We start from the raw sequence: 19282 nt of genomic DNA, 5'->3' as shown, positions 1-19282 counted from the left end.
TCAGGCTGCTGGGCTGCAGGGATGTGGCCTTCAGTCGTGTTGCTCACATGCCAGGAACTGCTGGACTCGGGTCCACTGTCCGTCATAACCAGGGGAGCCTTGGCAGCCCGGCTCCTGCTGTAGGCACATGGTGGACGGTCACTCGCCGGCACAGGGGGTGGACAGAGACGGAGGGGCCGGAGACCTGGGCAGGAGCCAGTGTCCCGGGTGGGCGGCGAGATCTCCCCCGGGACGGGGGAATCAGACACCAGGGATGAGGGGCGCATCCAGAGACACGAGTCCAGACACGCCTGGGCGGGCGGCCTCTGGGAGCTGGCGGGCGGCGCCTCCCTGTGCTGGCTCCGGGGCCTCTGTCCAGCTGTGGGGTGAGCAGACCCCCAGGCTCAGGGAAAGGGGCTGCCGTGGGCGGGGGTGACAGGGGTGACGAGGCACGAGCTACAACCAGCTCTGAGCTCGCGGCTCACGATCACCCTGGACAACTCCAGGAGCGAGTTCACTCAGCAGCGAGCACTCGAGACTGAGGACACGCCGCGTGGGACTGTGGGGGACACACAGTGGGGACCCAGGTGGCCCAGACACACCCCCTCGGGGCAGGAGGGTGGCTGGGGGCTCCGGGACCAACGGGGCGCAGGGACCCCGGGGTGAGATCAGGACTCCAGGGGCTCAGGAGACTCCAGGGAGCCGGGATTTCCGCGTTGAAAGTTCACCAGTTACTATATGAGAAGGGAACACGCGTGTGCGAGCAGATCTGAGGGGTCAATGACTGTGTGAGTCTGAACTGTGGTTTCCACAGAAACAGCCCAAGCAGCAGCGTAGGGACCACGTCAGCAGAGGCGGGAGAGTCCGAGGAGACCCAGCACCTGCTCTCACGAAATCCTCCCCGGACACGGAGAACACAGGTGAGTCTTCACCTTGTGGATGAACCTCCAGACACCAACGAGCAGGACCGCCCGGGATGTGACCCACTAGAGGCCTCTTGCCGAGGGCGGGAAGGAGCCTGGTCCGCTTTGTCCCTCCCCGTCAAATGGTGCTGAGGTCTGAGCCCAGGCAGTGAAGCAGACAGGAAAGCAGACAGAGGGGACGCGACACAAAACCGTCCGTCCACAGCGGACACGAAGTCCCCGTGGGACATGGAGGACGGTCACCCGGCGCCTCGCGGTCATCAGCAGCGGGGAGCACGGCTGACGCGCAGGCTCGTCTGCAGGGTCCACCGTCAAGACGCAGCTGCTCGTCTCGTCCTTGTTCTGTGGAGAAGGTCACACGAGGCTGACAGGACATAGAGTGAAATAATGTTGCTGACACACCAGCTCAAAAGGACACGCTCAGGGCACGTCTCACGGCATTCGTAGGATCTTCAAGAGAAAACTGGGGAACTGGAGACAGAAAACGTGACCCTAAGTCCCCGGGGAGGGGCCCCCACGCGCGGGGAGGAACCTGCATGTTGCGCACGTGTGGGTCACCCCGAGAGACCTGGAGATTTAATGCACAGCCAGGAAACCCGACAGGCCTCTGCGGGGGACGTGGCCCCCCTGATCCCAGGCCCCCCGTGGACCCTGGATTTGCACGCGTGACAGAAGGTCGTGTGGGCACCAGCCAGGGCCCCGACTCCATCCAAATGCCTCAGAGACACAAACGCCAAAGGCAGAGGAGTCCCCCTGACAGGCCACCGGGAGAGAACGTCCATTTCCGTGCGTGGGGACCTGACCTGGGGGTGCGGCCGAGAGGCCCGTTCAAGAAATACTTGCTGTCCCGCTCCCGAGAGGAAACAGTGATTCTGCTCAAGCAAATGTCATGAAACTGAGAACCCGACACAGAGACGCAGAGATGAGGAGCCAGTGGGGGCACGTGAGGGAGGCCGTGACCACAAACACACACACAGTCTGAGATCAGCCGAGAGCAGCCAACCCCGTGAGAACTGGGCCCAGGTCGTCACCCCCCACAGACACGCGGGGTCTGGAGCCTGCACGTCACGGCCCTGATGCGGCTTCTCCCAGTCTCCGTGGGCCTGTCGGGGTCTCCGTGTCCCTCCCCACGTCTGCTGCCCACAGGGGCAGCGTCACCCTCGCTTCTCACACGAGGATCCTTCCCGTCTCCCCGATGTGTGACGTGGGGTCTGTCAGCGGGTTTTGAACCAACTTTGCTCAGACGTTGATGAGGCTCCTGCGTCTGTGTTGATCGGGACGTTGTTCTGCAGTTTATCTCCTGGGGTGACGTCCTTGTCTGCTCCGAGGGTCAGCGTCATGCTGGCCTCGTACAGTGGACACTGCAGCCCCCTCCCCCTGGGTGTCCGGGTGACAGAGAAGGTCGGGCCCTAGTGGCCATGGGAGGGTGGTGACTCCCTGGAGACCCGCCGGCCTGGGCTTCTCTCTTTGGGATGCTGCTGATTCTCTTCAGTTCCGGGCCTGGGAGGGTCTGTCCAACTTCTCTGTCTCTTCCGGACTCATCCCGGAATTTCTTTGCTTCTCAGGTTTTGTCCATGTCTACAGCTTGTCCCGTCAGGTCACACGCGTTCCTCCCACGCAGCATCATCTCTTTGGGGCCACTGTCTGCTGGAGCCTCTCCCGCGTGTGGATGATGCAGGACGGCTGGTTCCTCTCCACGGTCAGGGTGTGTGTTTCCAGCATCTTCTCCACGTCCTCCTGCTGCTCTGGCTGTTGGCGCAACACATCGCAGCCCGCGGCGGCGTCCTCGGTGTCCCCAGGTGTCTGTTCACCCTCTCCTCGCTCCTCTCTCATCTGTTTCTCAGAATTTTCTCCCATTTTTCTCAGGGAGGGAATAGATGTCGTCCCTTTTGTTTATTATTTTCGAGCACCAGCGTGAAAAGTTATCGTTGCTCAGTGAGCTTCTTGGCCACTTGTGTTTCGATTCATGCTGCTCGGGGATAATGTCCGATTGTTTATTTGGCTCTTTCTGGCTCATGCCGGGGTCTGGACCCCTATGGACGCCCCCAGTGCTTGGTGCTGGAGGTTCCACAGGATTCTGTGGTCGTGACTCCACCTGTTCAGTCTCTGGGTATAAAATAATTTACTATCCTTGTCACTAACCCAGTGGCCGGTCAGTGGAGCTGGGATGGTCCCACATGTTACAGGAATTTGGGACTTTACCTTCATAGTTAATTTCCAGTAGGTGCTACTGTCACCTGAGGAGGCAAATTTTTGTAATTTCTAGTCTCATGACTTCATAGAAACTGGTTTTTATAGTAACTAGAAGGAAAATTATGTTTATGACTCTGTATCTGCTCAGTGCTTGTAGGAACAAACGTGTCCTTTACACCCTGCTGTGCCCGAGGGCCGAGCACCCCCCACCTCGGGCCGTGGGACTCCTCTCCCCACCCCAGCCCTGGCCTCGTTTCTGCTCTCAGAGGTCAAGAGTTTATTGCCGGTGGGTTCAGACTCTGTGTTGTGTTTCCTGTGTCCACACGTGAGTCAGACCATCCTGAGCGTGTCTTGCTCCTTCTCACTTTCTTCTCTCAGCGCCATCCTGTCCTGTTCCTTCCGTGTGATTCCAAGTGGAAATTTCATACATTCCACAACTGAGCACAAGCCACTGTATAAACCTCTCGTTTTCTGAACCATCCTCTGTCCCCACAGGAAGACGGTTTCCACAAGGAGCCTGTGTAGACACGCCGCGGTCAGTGCAGAAGAAAGAAAAGTCACCACACACCCTGACATCGGCTGCTTGATAATGGGTGGACAAGCTCCAATGGGAAGAGAAGAAAATAAATGTAAATAAATGGCTTCCATCCAATAAAAGATTCTTCTCAATGAAGAAAATATCAGTAAAACCAAGAGGCTGCTCACAGATGGGATAAAATATTGGCAAATGAAATGACTGACAAAAGACTGAGTGATACTAGACATATAAAGAACCCACAGAGCACGTGTGAGCAACAGCACCTGGGCCTGTGTCCCAGCAAGTAACAGGGGCTCAGGGTCACCAGCTCTGGCCCTAATAAGGGACCTGCTCATCGTGTGTCATGACCCCACGTCCCAGGATCCTCCCCGGCTCCTCTGCCCAGACCCAGCCAGAGCTGCTATATAGCAGGACACATGCAAATAGGGCGTCCCCTGCTGCTGAAAACCAGCCTGGCCTGCCCTGCAGCCCACACAGGAGCCCAGCCCACACCCAGGGTCCCCTCGGGTCAGCACGGACGCGGACACTCGCCATGGAGCGTGGGCTGAGCTGGCTGCTGCTCGTGGCTCTTCTAGGGGGTGATTCCTGGGGCAGGATCCCTGAGGGGGGGCGAGGGAGGGGGAAGCAGTGGGCGAGAGCCATGTCCTGACGGGCTGTGTCTGTGTTTGCAGGTGTCCAGGGTGAGGCGCAGCTGGTGGAGTCTGGGGGAGACTTGGTGCCGCCTGGGGGGACCCTCAGACTCTCCTGTGCAGCCTCCGGATTCACCTTCAGCAATTACTGGATGAACTGGATCCGCCAGGCTCCAGGGAAGGGGCTGGAGTGGGTTGGAATAATTGATACTAGTGGTAGCACAAGCTACGCAGACTCCATGAAGGGCCGATTCACCGTCTCCAGAGACAACGCCAAGAACTCGCTGTATCTGCAAATGAGCAGCCTGAGGCCCGAGGACACGGCCGTGTATTTCTGTGCGGGAGACACAGTGAGGGGAGCGGGTGTGAGCCCAGACACAAACCCTGCAGGACGGGGGGCGGGGCTGGGGGTCCACTGGGGCGAGTCAGGACCCCAGGGGCCCAGGGACATCAGGAGGCCCAGCAGGCTGAGAGCTCAGAGCACAGCCCGGGAGCATGTGCAGGGGCGGGGAGCAGGGATTTCCTGTTAGTACGAAGATTGAAAGGGGTGTCTGAGCAGATCTGAGTGGGGGAAACGACGACTAGTGATAGTCTGAAATCTGGTTTTCAAAGGAATATGCTGAAACAACAGTACAGTAGAATATCAGTGGATATGGGAAAACATCAGGAATGTTCCACACCCCCTCATGAGAAAATAACTGTTGGAAACCACAGTAAAAACAAACTCACTCTCATCCCGCGGACACGAGTGTCTCCACAGAAAAAGCCAGAAGATCCCAACACGCCTCACGGTCATAACAAGCTCCTCGAGCAAGGGCAGTTCCCCCGTCACGGTGGACTCCATGCGACGATCCTGAGACTTTCAGGTTGTTCCTTGGTGGCTGCAGATGCCAAACCCTGCGTGGACGGTGGATTTGCACACCCTGGAGAGTCAGCACAGGAGATGAGCAAATGTGAAAAATTTAATCAAATGTAAAAGAATAAAAACCCTGACAGTAAACAATTCAAAAATTATTATGTCATGGAGTGTGGACATGACCCTGGTTTGGTCCAAGAGAAATGACCCAGCTCAGGTGGGAATTGTTTTCTAGACTTGTTCAAGCAAAATTATAAATTCTGCAAAAGCAAATGACATCAAATCCTAATAGAAGTAACAGAATTGGGGATGATAATAGAGTGTGAATCATGTGAGATATTCCCATTATTAAAGAGAAACACAAAATGAATATTTAGAAAAAGAAAGCAAACGGCTGAATTCAAAATGTGCCAAACCCTCAACCCTCTCCTCCCCACAGACACGCGGGGTCTGGACCTGCACGTCACGGCCCTGACGCGGCTTCTCCCGTCTCCGTGGGCCTGTCGGGGTCTCCATGTCCCTCCCCACGTCTGCTGCCCACAGGGGCAGCGTCACACTCGCTTCTCACACGAGGATCCTTCCCGTCTCCCCGCAGGACGCTGAGCCGTGTGGGGCCCGCGGACGTCCCTGCCGGGGCCTGGCCTTGGGGAGAAGCCTCCGTCTCTCCCCTTGAGGTGCTGCTGGGTGGGCTGGGCACACGGTCTCCCTCCTGTGGGGAGCGTCACCTCCGCGCGTCTCCCTGGGAGACGTGACCATGAACGGGGTGAGTCTCGTCAGCTGCCTTCTCTGCAGCGGCTGATCTGGGCCGTGATTTTATCTCTATCTGCTGAGATGGAGAATGACCTGGACGGACCGTGCACGTCCATCCCTCCCGTGGCCTGGAGTGAACACCCCTGGGCCCCACGGATGGTCTCACAGTGTGTTGTTCACTCAGTTAGGGAAGATTTTCTGGGGGATTCCTGCATCTGCGTTTACGAGGCTGTTGGTCTGTAATTTTCTGTCCTCTGAGTGACGTCCTTGCCGGGTGAGTGTCAGGACCGTGGTGGCCTCATGGTCTCCTCTGGCAGCACAGCCTCCTCCGGGTCCTGAAGGACAGAGCAGGACGGGCAGTAGTGACCCTGGGGGTTTGGAGAACGAGGGGGAGCCTGGCAGGGCCCTGGCTGTCTGTGTGGAGGCAGGATGACGCTTCACGCCTCTCCCTGGACTGTGCGGCTCCGGTTTTCTGTTTCTTCCTGACTCAGCTTGAGGCTCGTGAGCTCCTGAGACTTTGTCCATGTCTCCTCACCCCCCAACGGGCGGCCCCCGACCCGCGTTTTTACAAACCACCGTGAGAACACGCTGCCTGTCCCGGAGTCCCGTCCCTTCCCTTCAGCTGGAAACCGGACGCAGGGGCGGCCTGAGGCCCGGGCACGGGACAGAGGAGACGCGCTTTTCAGCAGGACACACACGACTGCCCCGACCAGGACGCCTCACGCGCCGCACAGACACGCGGCCCTGGCAGGGAGGTGTCCGTGGTCTCTCCCCTCGTCCGCCTCTGTTTTGTTTATTAGAGTTTTACTCCGTTTATCTAAGGGACGGTATCGATTCCCTCCATTTTGGTTATTTTATGGAAAACCACCTTGTGCCATCACTGCTCACGGGAACTTTCCACGCGTGTCTGGTTTGCTGCGGCTCCAGCTCACACTGTTCCCTCCCCCGCTGGCGTAGGAGTCACTGGCTCTCCCTGGGGAGCGGCCTGAGGCGGGACCCTCCACGCAGGGCTGCAGCGTTTTCTTCTTCACGGCAAGGCCTGCACGGCCCTCTCCCGCCCTTCGCTCGGCTTCTGAGAGTTGTCCATCCCTATGTTCTCCTCGGGTCACTTCCCCCAGTGTAATCTGTTGAAATCAGTCGGTCCCTTTGAAATGCTTAGAACAAATGATTTGCTGATCTGATTCCAAGACCCAGTTGGATCAGATCACATGGTGTCCACACCACTGTCACCAGGTCCCAGGGCCTCCAGGAAAGCCGGTCAGGACTCCTGACCGAGGGTCTTGGATCCAAAAACCAGGAGCTAAGCCCTGACCCGTTCTGTGGATGGTCCCATGGCAGCTGGCGAGGACGGGGGTTCTGAGGACTCTGCATGAGTCTCTGTCCTGGCCAGACCCGACTCCCTGTCTGAAAGGCCCCTGGTCAGCTCTGGGGGTCCCGGGTCTCCTGGCCTGACCTCTGGTGTCTGTGACAGGGGCACCCGCCACGAGAGCTCTCGGGTGGACCCTTCTCTGCAGAGTCTCCGGGTTCCCAGGACTGTTGCTGCTCAGTGTCGTGTGTGTTTCTTGCTGAACTTCACGAAACTTTGCTCCTGTCCCGTGAAGAAGGACACTGTGTTTCAGGAACGGGGGACAGTGCAGACTTTGGGGTCCGGTGCCCACGGACGCTGTTCCCTCTTCCATGCTGACTCAGGTTGTTCCCAGCTCTGTGTCTCCCGGGGAGGCCTTTATTTTCTCTTTCTCTGAAGAAGGTTTGGCCTCTTCCAAGCCTCCTCTGCCCCTGTGAAGTGACCATTGTCTCTCTGTGTCCTGTCCAGGGGCCACTGTGCCCTCCCAGAGACTGCAGTGGTCCCCGGAGCGCACGGGGGCCGGGGCCCTTTCCACGCGGTCAGTGCTCGTCGCAGGGCCCAGGACTCCCCAGGCCTCGTCTCTTAAGTCCTCACGACAAAGTCTCACCGGTTCCTTGTGCGGGTCCTGCCCCCCCATGTCACCTGGGGTCTCCTTGTTCTGGGTGACGGCAGGTGGGGTGTTCTCCGTCCTCCCTGTCTCCTGACAGGTGCCCGCAAGCAGAATTCCCCGTGTTCTGTGTGTTCCTCCTTCTCCTGCCCCACGAGGATGTCACTGTGATGCTCGACAGTTTCCTCTGGTAGAATCCCCTGGTCTCCCTGGGGGCGAGCATGTCCTCTGTGGGGGTGACGGCCGCGGTGTGTGGGGCCAGTCTGGTTCCTTGGAGACTTTTCCCACCCAGACGCTCCTGTGGGGATGCCCAGGACGAGGCTGAGGGACAGGAGACCATGGACGTGCCGTCCCGTCCCGTCTGGTCTGAGAGGGAGACTCAGCTTCTCCCGTGGACGTGGGGCTGGTGTGGGGGTGTCCCCTGCAGTTCTCAGAACATCTGTGCAAGTTGCTTTCATTCCCCTGTTGAGGGAATTTCTACTCTAATCCTTTGCAATGTCATCGATAAAGTGCTCTGTGTGTCCCTGGGGTTCCTCCTGCCCCCCACGCTTGGAACTGTCTCCCCGAGAGTCCAGAGAACCCAACTCCGGGGACGCGGAGACTCTCCTGACTCACAGACACGCCCGTGGGGAGCAGGAGCCTGTTTCCCCTGAGACTCCTTTCTCCTCTCCCGCGTCCCCCGCAGACTCACCCCCGGGGAGAGGACGTGCAGGGCCTGGACACCCCAGGTTGGGTCCGACCCTCTCTCTGACGTTCACCTTCACACGGACCGGCCAGGAAACAGGCGTCATGACGCGCAGCCCTCCCGCCCCAGAGCGGAGATTGGGTCTCTCTCCTCCTCCGCCTCTCCCGGCCCAGCCAGCCCGAAAGCCCAGGAGTGAAGGACACGATCAGCGCCAGGGCTGGGTCTGGGCAGCCCCGTCTGCATCCTGCCCTGGGCACCCTCAGGCGTCCCGACACCCTCGTCCCCACAGGCCGCAGCAGGCGCGACTCTGAGCACAGTTTTCTCCCTGTTTTAAAGTCCATGACAAAAGATGCACGAACCCCACCCCCTCCTCTCAATATAAACCCCCTTATTCTCTGTTCTCCTCCTCCTTAGTTCACATCTGAGGGACCCCCAGGAAGATGGGCCCAGGTGAGGGTCCCTCCCCCACGCACACCTGAGTCTCCGTCCCCCAGGAGGGCTGAGGCCTCACAGCTGTCACCACGCAGATGCTCAGAGGCTGCCGGGACAGTAACTTCTCTGTGTCCGTCTATGACACTATTTCCTCCATGTCCACTCACGGTGCCCTGTGCACCAGGCCCTGCACACCTGAGCTGCCAGGACATGAGCTTCGGTCATGGAGATTCCTGGGGGACCTTAAAGGTCATGGGCACTGAGAGAGGCGACATGGTTGGCAGGGAGGGGGCAGAGGACACCAAGTGTAGACAGATGAGCAGGGTCCATCCACCCAGTGCCGTCCTGGCTCAGGGCCCCGAAATCTTGTCACCAACCCCTCAGGGCAGCCACACAGGGCAGAGGGACTGAAACGGGCATTCACCACACACCTCCCTGCTCTTACGAGTCGGAAGCCACTCCCTGCGCACACCTGCCCACAGGTCAGACGCTGCCCACACAGAGCTCCCTCCTCTTGTGTTCGGGGCCCTCCCACTGTTCTCAGCACTAGCTGAGCAACCCCACACCCCCCGCGGCGAGGGCAATGCTGCTCATGTGTCTGCCAAAGGTCTGGGCATGGGGTGACCCATGAAGTCAGGAATCTCGTTGGCTGACCCCGGTAGATTCTTCTCATGTGCTCATGGCTGGCGTCCACGCATGTGGCCATTGCTGAAATACGCGTTTACACGTAAAGCTGCAAATGGCGTGAGACCAAATACTGGACAAGTAAGTGGACAACCGCGGTGCTGCCTGATGCAAACAGCACGTTTTTAAACGGTTAATAGACTCTGCCTGCAGGCAGGGACTCGGAGTTGGGTTTCCTTGTGACAGGTGAGAGGCCACACCTGACATCTCCTGGGAGCTGAAGGCCGTGATATCCCGGCCAAGTCCTGGATGCGCGATCGCCGTCTTGTAAGACAGAGGCCATCGGGACAGGCGTCCAGAGAGAGAGACGGCAGCTAGAGTGAGACTCAGCCGTTCATCGACGAGAGAATCCGGGGAAACAGGTGAAAACACAGCCTTGAGAAAGGAGAAGGCGTTTCCCTTTGCTTTGTTATTTGAAGCTTGGGGTGAGAGGAGGCTTCGTGGAACTCACACTGCCCTGGGATTCTTTGGGGTTTTAATTTTTTTACTACTTTTATTAAATCAGAATAGAGTAGTTACAGGAAAAAGAAGTTTTTTGATTTCAGCAGTCATTGGACTTGATGACCAATACACAAGGGGATGATGTTTTTAACGTGTAAGATTTAGGAATTTTATAAATTTTGATTCATTAGTAATTTAGCGGTTACAAAGGAATTAGTTTTAATCGTATAAGTTTTTTGTGGTTTTGCTGTTACTTAGCATGAACAGAAGGATCACTGGGCAGTGGAAGATGAATGACTGCTAGTGGACATTTTTGTGGTCACTGTGTTCACCTTCAGAAGGAAGTGAAATGGCCATTATCACCTCAGCAAGGGGTCACAGGTCCCCAGGCCAGCTTGGCCCGTTTTGAAATAAAAATGCCTCCCTGGTGAGTCCTTTTCATTCGCTTGGAAGCTCCTGTTATGACTCCCAGGGCTGCTCACTCCAGATGGATAATAAAGAACAGCTGAGACCCTAGGCAGATGACACTGGCCCTGTGATCTGTGTCAGTGTCTCCTCATCACCCCATCCCTTCTAGCTCAAGCCGCGGGCGCCTCATTTCCTGCAGGGACCCTGACACAACAGTTTGCTGGAGCTGGCTTCCGGCACCCCACAGTGCACACGGGTCCCGTTTCCACAGAAGACCCCGCAGTGCATATGTGAGCACCAGCCCCTGGGCCTGTGTCACAAAAGTAACAGGGGCTCAGGGTCACCAGCTCTGGCCCTAATATGGAACCTGCTCATCGTGTGTCATGACCCCACGTCCCAGGACCCTCCCGGCTCCTCTGCCCAGACCCAGCCAGAGCTGCTATATAGCAGGACACATGCAAATAGGGCGTCCCCTGCTGCTGAAAACCAGCCCGGCCCGCCCTGCAGCCCGCACAGGAGCCCAGCCGCACCCAGGGTCCCCTCGGGTCAGCACGGACGCGGACACTCGCCATGGAGCGTGGGCTGAGCTGGCTGCTGCTCGTGGCTCTTCTAGGGGGTGATTCCTGGGGCAGGATCCCTGAGGAGGGGGGCAGGAGGGGAAGCAGTGGGCGAGAGCCGTGTCCTGACGGGCTGTGTCTGTGTTTGCAGGTGTCCAGTGTGAGGCGCAGCTGGTGGCATCTGGGGGAGACTTGGTGCCGCCTGGGGGGTCCCTCAGACTCTCCTGTGCAGCCTCAGGATTCACCTTCAATAGTTATGCCATGAGCTGGGTCCGCCAGGCTCCGGGGAAGGGGCTGCAATGGGTCGCTACCATTGGTAATCCTGGTAGCACATGGTACGCAGACTCCGTGAAGGGCCGATTCACCGTCTCCAGAGACAACGCCAAGAACTCGCTGTATCTGCAAATGAGCAGCCTGAGGCCCGAGGACACGGCTGTGTATTTCTGTGCGAGAGACACAATGAGGGGAGCGGGTGTGAGCCCAGACACAAACCCTGCGGGACGAAGGGCGAGGCTGGGGGTCCACTGGGGCATGTCAGGACCCCAGGGGCCCAGGGACACCGGGAGGCCCAGGAGGTTCAGAGCTCAGAGCACAGCCCGGGAGCAGGTGCAGGGGTGGGGGGCAGGGGCTTCCTGTCTGGGGCTCCCTCTGCAAGACCCCAGCTCCCCAGGGCACCATTGCTCTCCTCTGAGAGGCGCCTGTTCCCCACATTAGTGGGGAGCCCCAAGGAGGAGGTGACTCTGTCTGTGCACAGGTGAGACCTCCCCAGGGAGGAGACCCTCACCTGTCCAGGTGTCTGTGCAGTTTCTTCACAATGAGCCCCTAGAGACTCAAGAGCAACAGATTAGGGTGGCTCAACACAGGGGATATTGGGGAGCGGGATGAGCCCCTAGCCCATGGAGGATGCTGACCCTCCCCAGTGTCCTGCCTCCTGTCATGTCCCAGGGCTGTGGGGATTCCTGCGTCCCCACTGTATACTGGGCTCAGTGTCCTGAGGGTCACATGACAATGGGCTGTTTGGGTCGAGACTGGGCAGGAAGGTGCTGTGGGCAGTGAGGGTCAGTGGACGACGGTCCCCCTGGGATAGATCTTTCCTCCTCCCCAAACCCCAGGGGGGCAGGTGCTTCCCAGGGGCTCACGGCCCCTCCCCGCCCACATCCCACAGCAACTGCTCCTGTCCCCATCCCCTCCTGTCCTGGGAAGGGCTGGGGTCCCCCAGGGCACCCTGTGCTGGGGGCTCAGCTCCACCCCGGGGCCTCTGCGCAGGGCAGGGCTGGACACGCCCCTGGAGGAGACACGTGTGACCTGGAAACGCCTGGAGGGTCAGCGGGCGCAGGGGGCACGTTGTGAGCCGAGCCGCATCCTGACTCCAGCCATGGGAGCCTGACGTGGGAAGATCCTCCCGCCCACAGCCAGGGAACGGCCTGACGGGGCAGCAGCGTCGGCCTTGTGCGGGAGCCGGGGCTGAGCTCCGTCCCCCGCGGGTCCCCAACAGCTGACGGCGCCGAGTCAGACTTTCCTGAACCCAAACAGGCAAACAGGCGCCGTCCTGTGTGGTTGTGGATTTCCCGAGGTTGAAAGAGTTTCCAGACAAACTTTCATCACGTTTATCCCCTCAGGAGCTCATGGTGGGGAGACCAAGGCCCGTCCTTCTGGCCCGGAGGACAGAGGGCAGGGCCACCGCCCACCCCGTCCGCGTCCCAGGCGGGGCCCGTACCTGAGACGGTCCGTGAGGGCCAGACCGAGGCCGAGGGACCCGCGGCCTCCCCACGCGCAGGGACGGGCGCCCGCTGCGAACCCCTCCCTGGTCACTCCCTGGGCTGGGCCCGGGCTCTGGTCACTCAGGTCAGGTCTTGGGTGGAGCCAGCTGGTGGGTCTGGGCCTCTGCCGCGGGTATCCCCGGGGAGGGTCAGGGCTGACCCGGGGTTTGGGGGTGAGCGCAGGGGCCTGACAGGTGATGCCCCTTGTCCCAGGTGTCCTGTCCCCGGTTCTGAAAATGCTCTGCTCCGCTTCTCTGCACCCGCAGGAACTGAGATCGATGACGTCTGTCTCTTCATTTCCCTGACATCCCCCCTCAGGATCCTCCATGTTGCTGCACGTGCAGGATCCGTCCTTTGCTACAGCTGAGCTGTCAGCACTTGTCCACACACACCTCATCACAGATCCATCCCCTGCCCTCGGTTCCACATCCCGGCTGTGCCAACAGGGCGGCATCAGCACAGGAGGGAAAAGGCACCAACACTTGGCATTGCCCTAGTGGATATATTGAGGACGGGGCTCCCACGACAAGAGAAGGAAAATGAACATTAACACACGGGCTACATCAAATTAAAATGCTTCTGAAAATGAAAGAAACTGTCGGACAAACTAAAGACGGGAACTGAATGGGAGAAATTATGTGACAGGACACGTCTGACAAAGGGCAGATCCTAAAAATACAAAGGTCTCAGGCAGGAAGACCCCACAGAGCACTTCGACCACCAGCACCTGGGCCTGCGTCCCAGCAAGTAACAGGGGCTCAGGGACACCAGCTCTGGCCCCTAATAAGGGACCTGCTCATCATGTGTCATGACCCCACGTCCAGGACCCTCCCCGGCTAGTCTGCCCAGACCCAGCCAGAGCTGCTATATAGCAGGACACATGCAAATAGGGCGTCCTCTGCTGCTGAAAACCAGCCCGGCCCGCCCTGCAGCCCGCACAGGAGCCCAGCCGCACCCAGGGTCCCCTCGGGTCAGCACGGACGCGGACACTCGCCATGGAGCGTGGGCTGAGCTGGCTGCTGCTCGTGGCGCTTCTAGGGGGTGATTCCTGGGGCAGGATCCCTGAGGACGGGGCAGGAGGGGGAAGCAGTGGGCGAGAGCCATGTCCTGACGGGCTGTGTCTGTGTTTGCAGGTGTCCAGGGTGAGGCGCAGCTGGTGGAGTCTGGGGGAGACTTGGTGCCGCCTGGGGGGTCCCTCAGACTCTCCTGTGCAGCCTCCGGATTCACCTTCAATAGTTATGCTATGAGCTGGGTCCGCCAGGCTCCGGGGAAGGGCCTTGAGTGGGTCGCAGCCATTAATACACATGGTGGTAGCACAGGCTATGCAGACTCCGTGAAGGGCCGATTCACCATCTCCAGAGACAACGCCAAGAACTCGCTGTCTCTGCAAATGAGCAGCCTGAGGCCCGAGGACACGGCCGTGTATTTCTGTGCGAGAGACACAGTGAGGGGAGCGGGTGTGAGCCCAGACACAAACCCTGCAGGACGGGGGGCGGGGCTGGGGGTCCACTGGGGCGAGTCAGGACCCCAGGGGCCCAGGGACACCGGGAGGCCCAGGAGGCTCAGAGCTCAGAGCACAGCCCGGGAGCAGGTGCAGGGTGGGGGGCAGGGGCTTCCTGTTAGTAGGAAGATTGAAAGGGGTGTCTGAGCAGATCTGATTAGGGGAGACTATGACTAGTGATAGTCTGAAATCTGGTTTTGAAAGGAATGTGCTGAAACAACAGTACAGTGAGATTATCAGTGGATTTGGGAAAACATCAGGGATGTTCCACACCCCCTCATGAGAAAATAACTGCTGGAAACCACAGTAAAAACAAACTCACTCTCATCCCGCGGACACGAGTGTCTGCACAGAAAAGGCCGGAAGATCCCAACACGCCTCACGGTCATAACAAGCTCCTCGAGCAAGGGCAGTTCACGAGGGGATGACTCAAGGGCAGGTCCCTGTCTTTACACACTCGGTGACGAGCTGACACGAGGTTTGTGTGAATGAAGTGAAGTGACACAATCACGGTCGCCAGCGCATGAGGAACGACTTCACATCCCCCTGACGACACCGTGTGAGATCTCTGGGGAGACGCAGGAAACCCTGACACTTAGATGCAGGATACTGTGCTGAGGACAGGAGCCCCGACGCCAGGAGGAGACACTAAACACGGGGTCATTTCAGAGCTTCCCCAGTCACGGTGGACTCCATGCGACGATCCTGAACTTTCAGGTTGTTCCTTGGTGGCTGCAGATGCCAAACCCTGCGTGGACGGTGGATTTGCACACCCTGGAGAACCAGCACAGGAGACGAGCAAATACAACAATCAAGTCAAAATTAGTCACGGACATGATGTAAAATGTGAAAGAATCAACCCTGACAGTGAACAAGGAGAAGACTTTTAAGTCATGTGGTGTGGACAGGACTCTGGGGTGGCACAACAGAAACTCCACAGCTCACGTAGGAACTGAGGTGCTGCTGGGTGGGCGGGGCACACGGTCTCCCTTCTGGGGGGCGCGTCACCTCCGCGCGTCTCCCTGGGAGACGTGACCATGAACGGGGTGAGTCTTGTCAGCTGCCTTCTCTGCAGCGGCTGATCTGGGCCGTGATTTTATCTCTATCTGCTGAGATGGAGAATGACCTGGACGGACCGTCCACGTCCATCCCTCCCGGGTCCTGGAGTGGACACCCCTGGGTGCTGGCGCAGGGGCCTCTCAGTCCTGCCAACTCAATTCGCCAAGACGGTGTCGCGGAATCCGCGTCTGTGTCGTCAGGAGTCTGGTCTGTTGTGTCTCTCGTGTGTGTGACGTCCTCGTCGCCTCACGGTCGGGACTCGTGGGCCTCATGACGTGCGCTGGGGGCCGCCCCCGTCCGCAGTGTCTGGGGGACAGAGAGGGCGGCCGAGTCCTCTTGCGGGTGGCTCCTCCCTGCCGGGACCCTGGGCTGCTCCCCGGTGCTCTTTGGCTGTTGTCGGTTTTCTCGCGTGTGTCTGGCCTGTTTGGGGTCTGTGTCTCCTGGTTCTTCTGGGAAGAGTCTCGGATCTGCCCGTTTCCACCAGCTTTTCCGTTTTGCACACACAGCCCCGTGCTCTGCGGGGTCCTCTGCACGCGGGTGTGTCACGTCACGTCCCGCCGTCGTCTCTGTCCGTGGCGGTTCTCTCCGGCTTGTCGCGGTGAGAGGACGGGTTTCCTCCACGTCGTTTATGTTGTCAGTTCCCGGCGTTTCCTCTGTTGCTCATGACATGTCTCCTCCCCCCGAGCTTTATTTCTCCTCCAGGTTTACTCTTTCCTCCTCCACAGGGTTTCGTGTCCTTTGTCACATCCAGGGATGCTCCGCTCTGGGGAGAGCAGCTGTTTGGGTCTCTCGCCTGTGGAGCGTCCCGACGGCGCTGTCGTCCCCGCGTGGGGTTCTGATGCAACCGCGGGCTCTGGTGGGTCGTGGGTCCGTGTGCTCAGCCTCTGGGTATAATATATTTTCTTCCTTCCTCTTCTCTCTCACCCAGCACTGGGTCCAGAGTTCCGTACGATGCCCACGTCTTAAAGCTGCTCAGACTCGCCGTGTGGGGCGACTCCCGCTGCAGTGCGTGGGCGATCACGGCCTGACCCTGGTTTGCTGTCATGTCCGTGGAGGAGACCAGGCGTATATCACGGCATCTGCTCCACAGGGTATAGGTCCAACCTCTGCCAAGGTGTCCTGTCACACCCTGCCCAGCGCCAGGCCAGCCCCCCTCACCCTGCCCTGGGCCCTCCCTCCTCACCCCCGGCCCCTCCCACCTGTTGGCCTCCGTTGTGCAGCCAGATGTCTGGGCTCGGGTACGAGGACGCTTTGTCATGTCCTCTCTACCCAGATGGAAATCAGGCCCCAGCACGTGTGTCCTCCCTGTGTGTCCTTTCTCTTAGCCTCACCCCTCAGCCTCCCCAGATGTTGCAAATGGCAGCATCCATTCCCCTTCAGTGTATAATCTCTCCTGTCAAAGTAAACCTCGGTTTCTGAACAACGCCCTGTCCGTGGGCCCAAGATCATTTCACTGTCTCAGCAGGTAGCCAGGGCTGCGGTGACCATGGGACACGGACAGGCTGAACACTCAAGAACTCGCTGCATCTGCAAATGAGCAGCCTGAGGCCCGAGGACACGGCCGTGTATTTCTGTGCGAGAGACACAGTGAGGGGAGCGGGTGTGAGCCCAGACACAAACCCTGCAGGACAGGGGGGCGGGGCTGGGGGTCCACTGGGGCGTCAGGACCCCAGGGGCACAAGGACACTGGGAGGCCCAGGAGGCTCAGAGCTCAGAGCACAGCCCGGGAGCAGGTGCAGGGGTGGGGGGCAGGGGCTTCCTGTCTGGGGCTCCCTCTGCAAGACCCCAGCTCCCCAGGGCACCATTGCTCTCCTCTGAGAGGCTCCCTCTCCCCAATTCCTGGGGAGCCCCAAGGAGGTGGTGACTCTGTCTGTGCACAGATGAGTCCTCCCCAGGGAGGAGACCCTCACCTGTCCAGGTATCTGTTACTTAATATTATTGGGGTGATACGGGGAGGGGCGGGGTTTGGCCCAGATACATACCCTGCAGCACCCAGGCCCACAACCAGGCGGCACTCTGAGCTCACAGCCCTAGACTCGGCTCATGGCTGTGGGTTGACATCGGCAGGGACCTGAACTAGCCTGGACCTGCCGTCCAGGCCGACCCCTGCCCTCTCCTGGTGGGTGTCCATCCCTCTGTTGTCCTCGGGTCCAGCCCGGGGTCACTCTCCCAATGCCGACTGCTAAATAATGTCTGTCTTTGAATTGTGTCAGAACAACTGATTCACTGTTCTGGTACCGAGACCCAGTGGGATCAGATCACCATGCTGTACGCACTCCTGTCACCAGGTCCCAGGAGCCCCCAGGAAGGCCGTTGGGGACTCCTGGCCAGGGGTCCTGGATCCAGGCTCTAGGAGCGGAGCCCTGACTGGGGACCGTACCCTGGCAGCTGTCGTGGACGGGGATCTGAAGACCCTGCATGTGTCTCTGTCCTGGCTGCCCTGACTCCCTGTCTGAAAGGCCCCTGGTCAGCTCAGGGGGTCCCGGGTCTCCTGGCCTGACCTCTGGTGTCTGTGACGGGGGCACCCGCCACGAGAGCTCTCGGGTGGACCCTTCTCTGCAGAGTCTCCTGGGTTCCCAGGACTGTTGCTGCTCAGTGTCTAGTGTGATTTGGATGAACTTTATTCAAAATTTGCTGCATTTCTGTGAGACTTTGGTGTATTTCACGGGGACGCATGAGTCTGTGGATTTTCAGTTATGTGTCCAGGGACAAAGCTCCCTCCTCTGGCGTGAATGTGGAATGTCCAGCTCTTTCTCCCCTGGGTGAGGCCTTTAGTGTCTTCTTTCTTCTCGAGCTTGGATTGTCTCCTCGCAGCCTTTGTGGTTCTGTTCTCTGTGAAAGGTGTTTGTGTTCTTGGATGGGCAGTCCACGCACAGACACGCCGCCATGGCCATTGCAGTAAAACGAATCTTCCCGCATGACCACAGGATCGTGTCCATGTCTCTCTGTCCTGTACGTGTCTGTGCGTGACGGGCTGACATGGTCACGGCACTGTCCTCCCCGCCTGGCCCCGCAGGCTCCCGGGAATCTCCTCCTCGGGCGAAACCGTGACCGGAGCTGGACCCTCCCCTCCCACTCACGCGCGCCCCGGGGTGGCGCCTCTGGGGGCTGTGCTCACCCTGCATCCCGCCCCCGCGGGGCCCTTCAGGATCTGACCATCGCCTCTCGGGGAGCTTTTGCTCTCCCTGCGCGGAGGATCGTGTCCGCTGGACGCCGACAGACCCGTGTCTTCTGCCCAGTTTCCTGAAGGGCAGGGGAGAGAGGACGTCCCTGTCTCGCTCCCGACCTCCCAGGAAGGGCCTCAGCGTGTCGCCCTGAGCATCCCACAGGCGGTGGCAGGTCACGGATGCTCTCACCATGTGAAGGTCTGTTCCTCCCCCGAGGGCGTCCAGGGCCTGCACCACCCATGGGGGTGGGACCGTGTCGAGCGCTTTCCAGCGTCTGTTGATGTGATCCTGAGGTTCCGTGTTCCTCTTTGTTCCGTGTTGGATACACTGATGCTCTCTCAGCTGTGGAACCAGCCCCGTGCCCAGGATGATCCCCGTGATCCTGGGGACGGTCCCTGGGACGCAGTTCGGGTCCTGCTGGCGAGGACGTTGGGAGGATGTTCCCATCAGTGATCACGAGGGCTCTGGGCCTGTGATTCCCTTTTTTGTGTTGTCTGTGTCCAGTGTCGACCCCCGTGGCCTTTTCTTCCCTAATAGCTTCGGGGGGGTCGTCCGGGACGGAGCTGAGTGACCCCCGTGACCGTGACGTCCGTGTCTTATTCCTGAGCTTCGCGTGACTGTCTCAGCTTTTCCCTCTTGCTGTGACGGTGGCTGTGGGGTGGCGGGTGCGGAGCTCACTCCACCTCTGCACGTCATTCATTCCAGCTTTGGAGGAAAATGCTCTGATCTTCGTGACCATCACCGAGACTTTCTGGTTGTCTCTGAGCC

This window comes from Talpa europaea, assembly GCF_964194135.1.
Source record: "Talpa europaea genome assembly, chromosome: 8".
NCBI classification, from domain to species: Eukaryota; Metazoa; Chordata; class Mammalia; order Eulipotyphla; family Talpidae; genus Talpa; species Talpa europaea.
The sequence above is the reverse complement of the archived record's forward strand: the minus strand, read 5'-3'. Positions refer to the sequence as shown.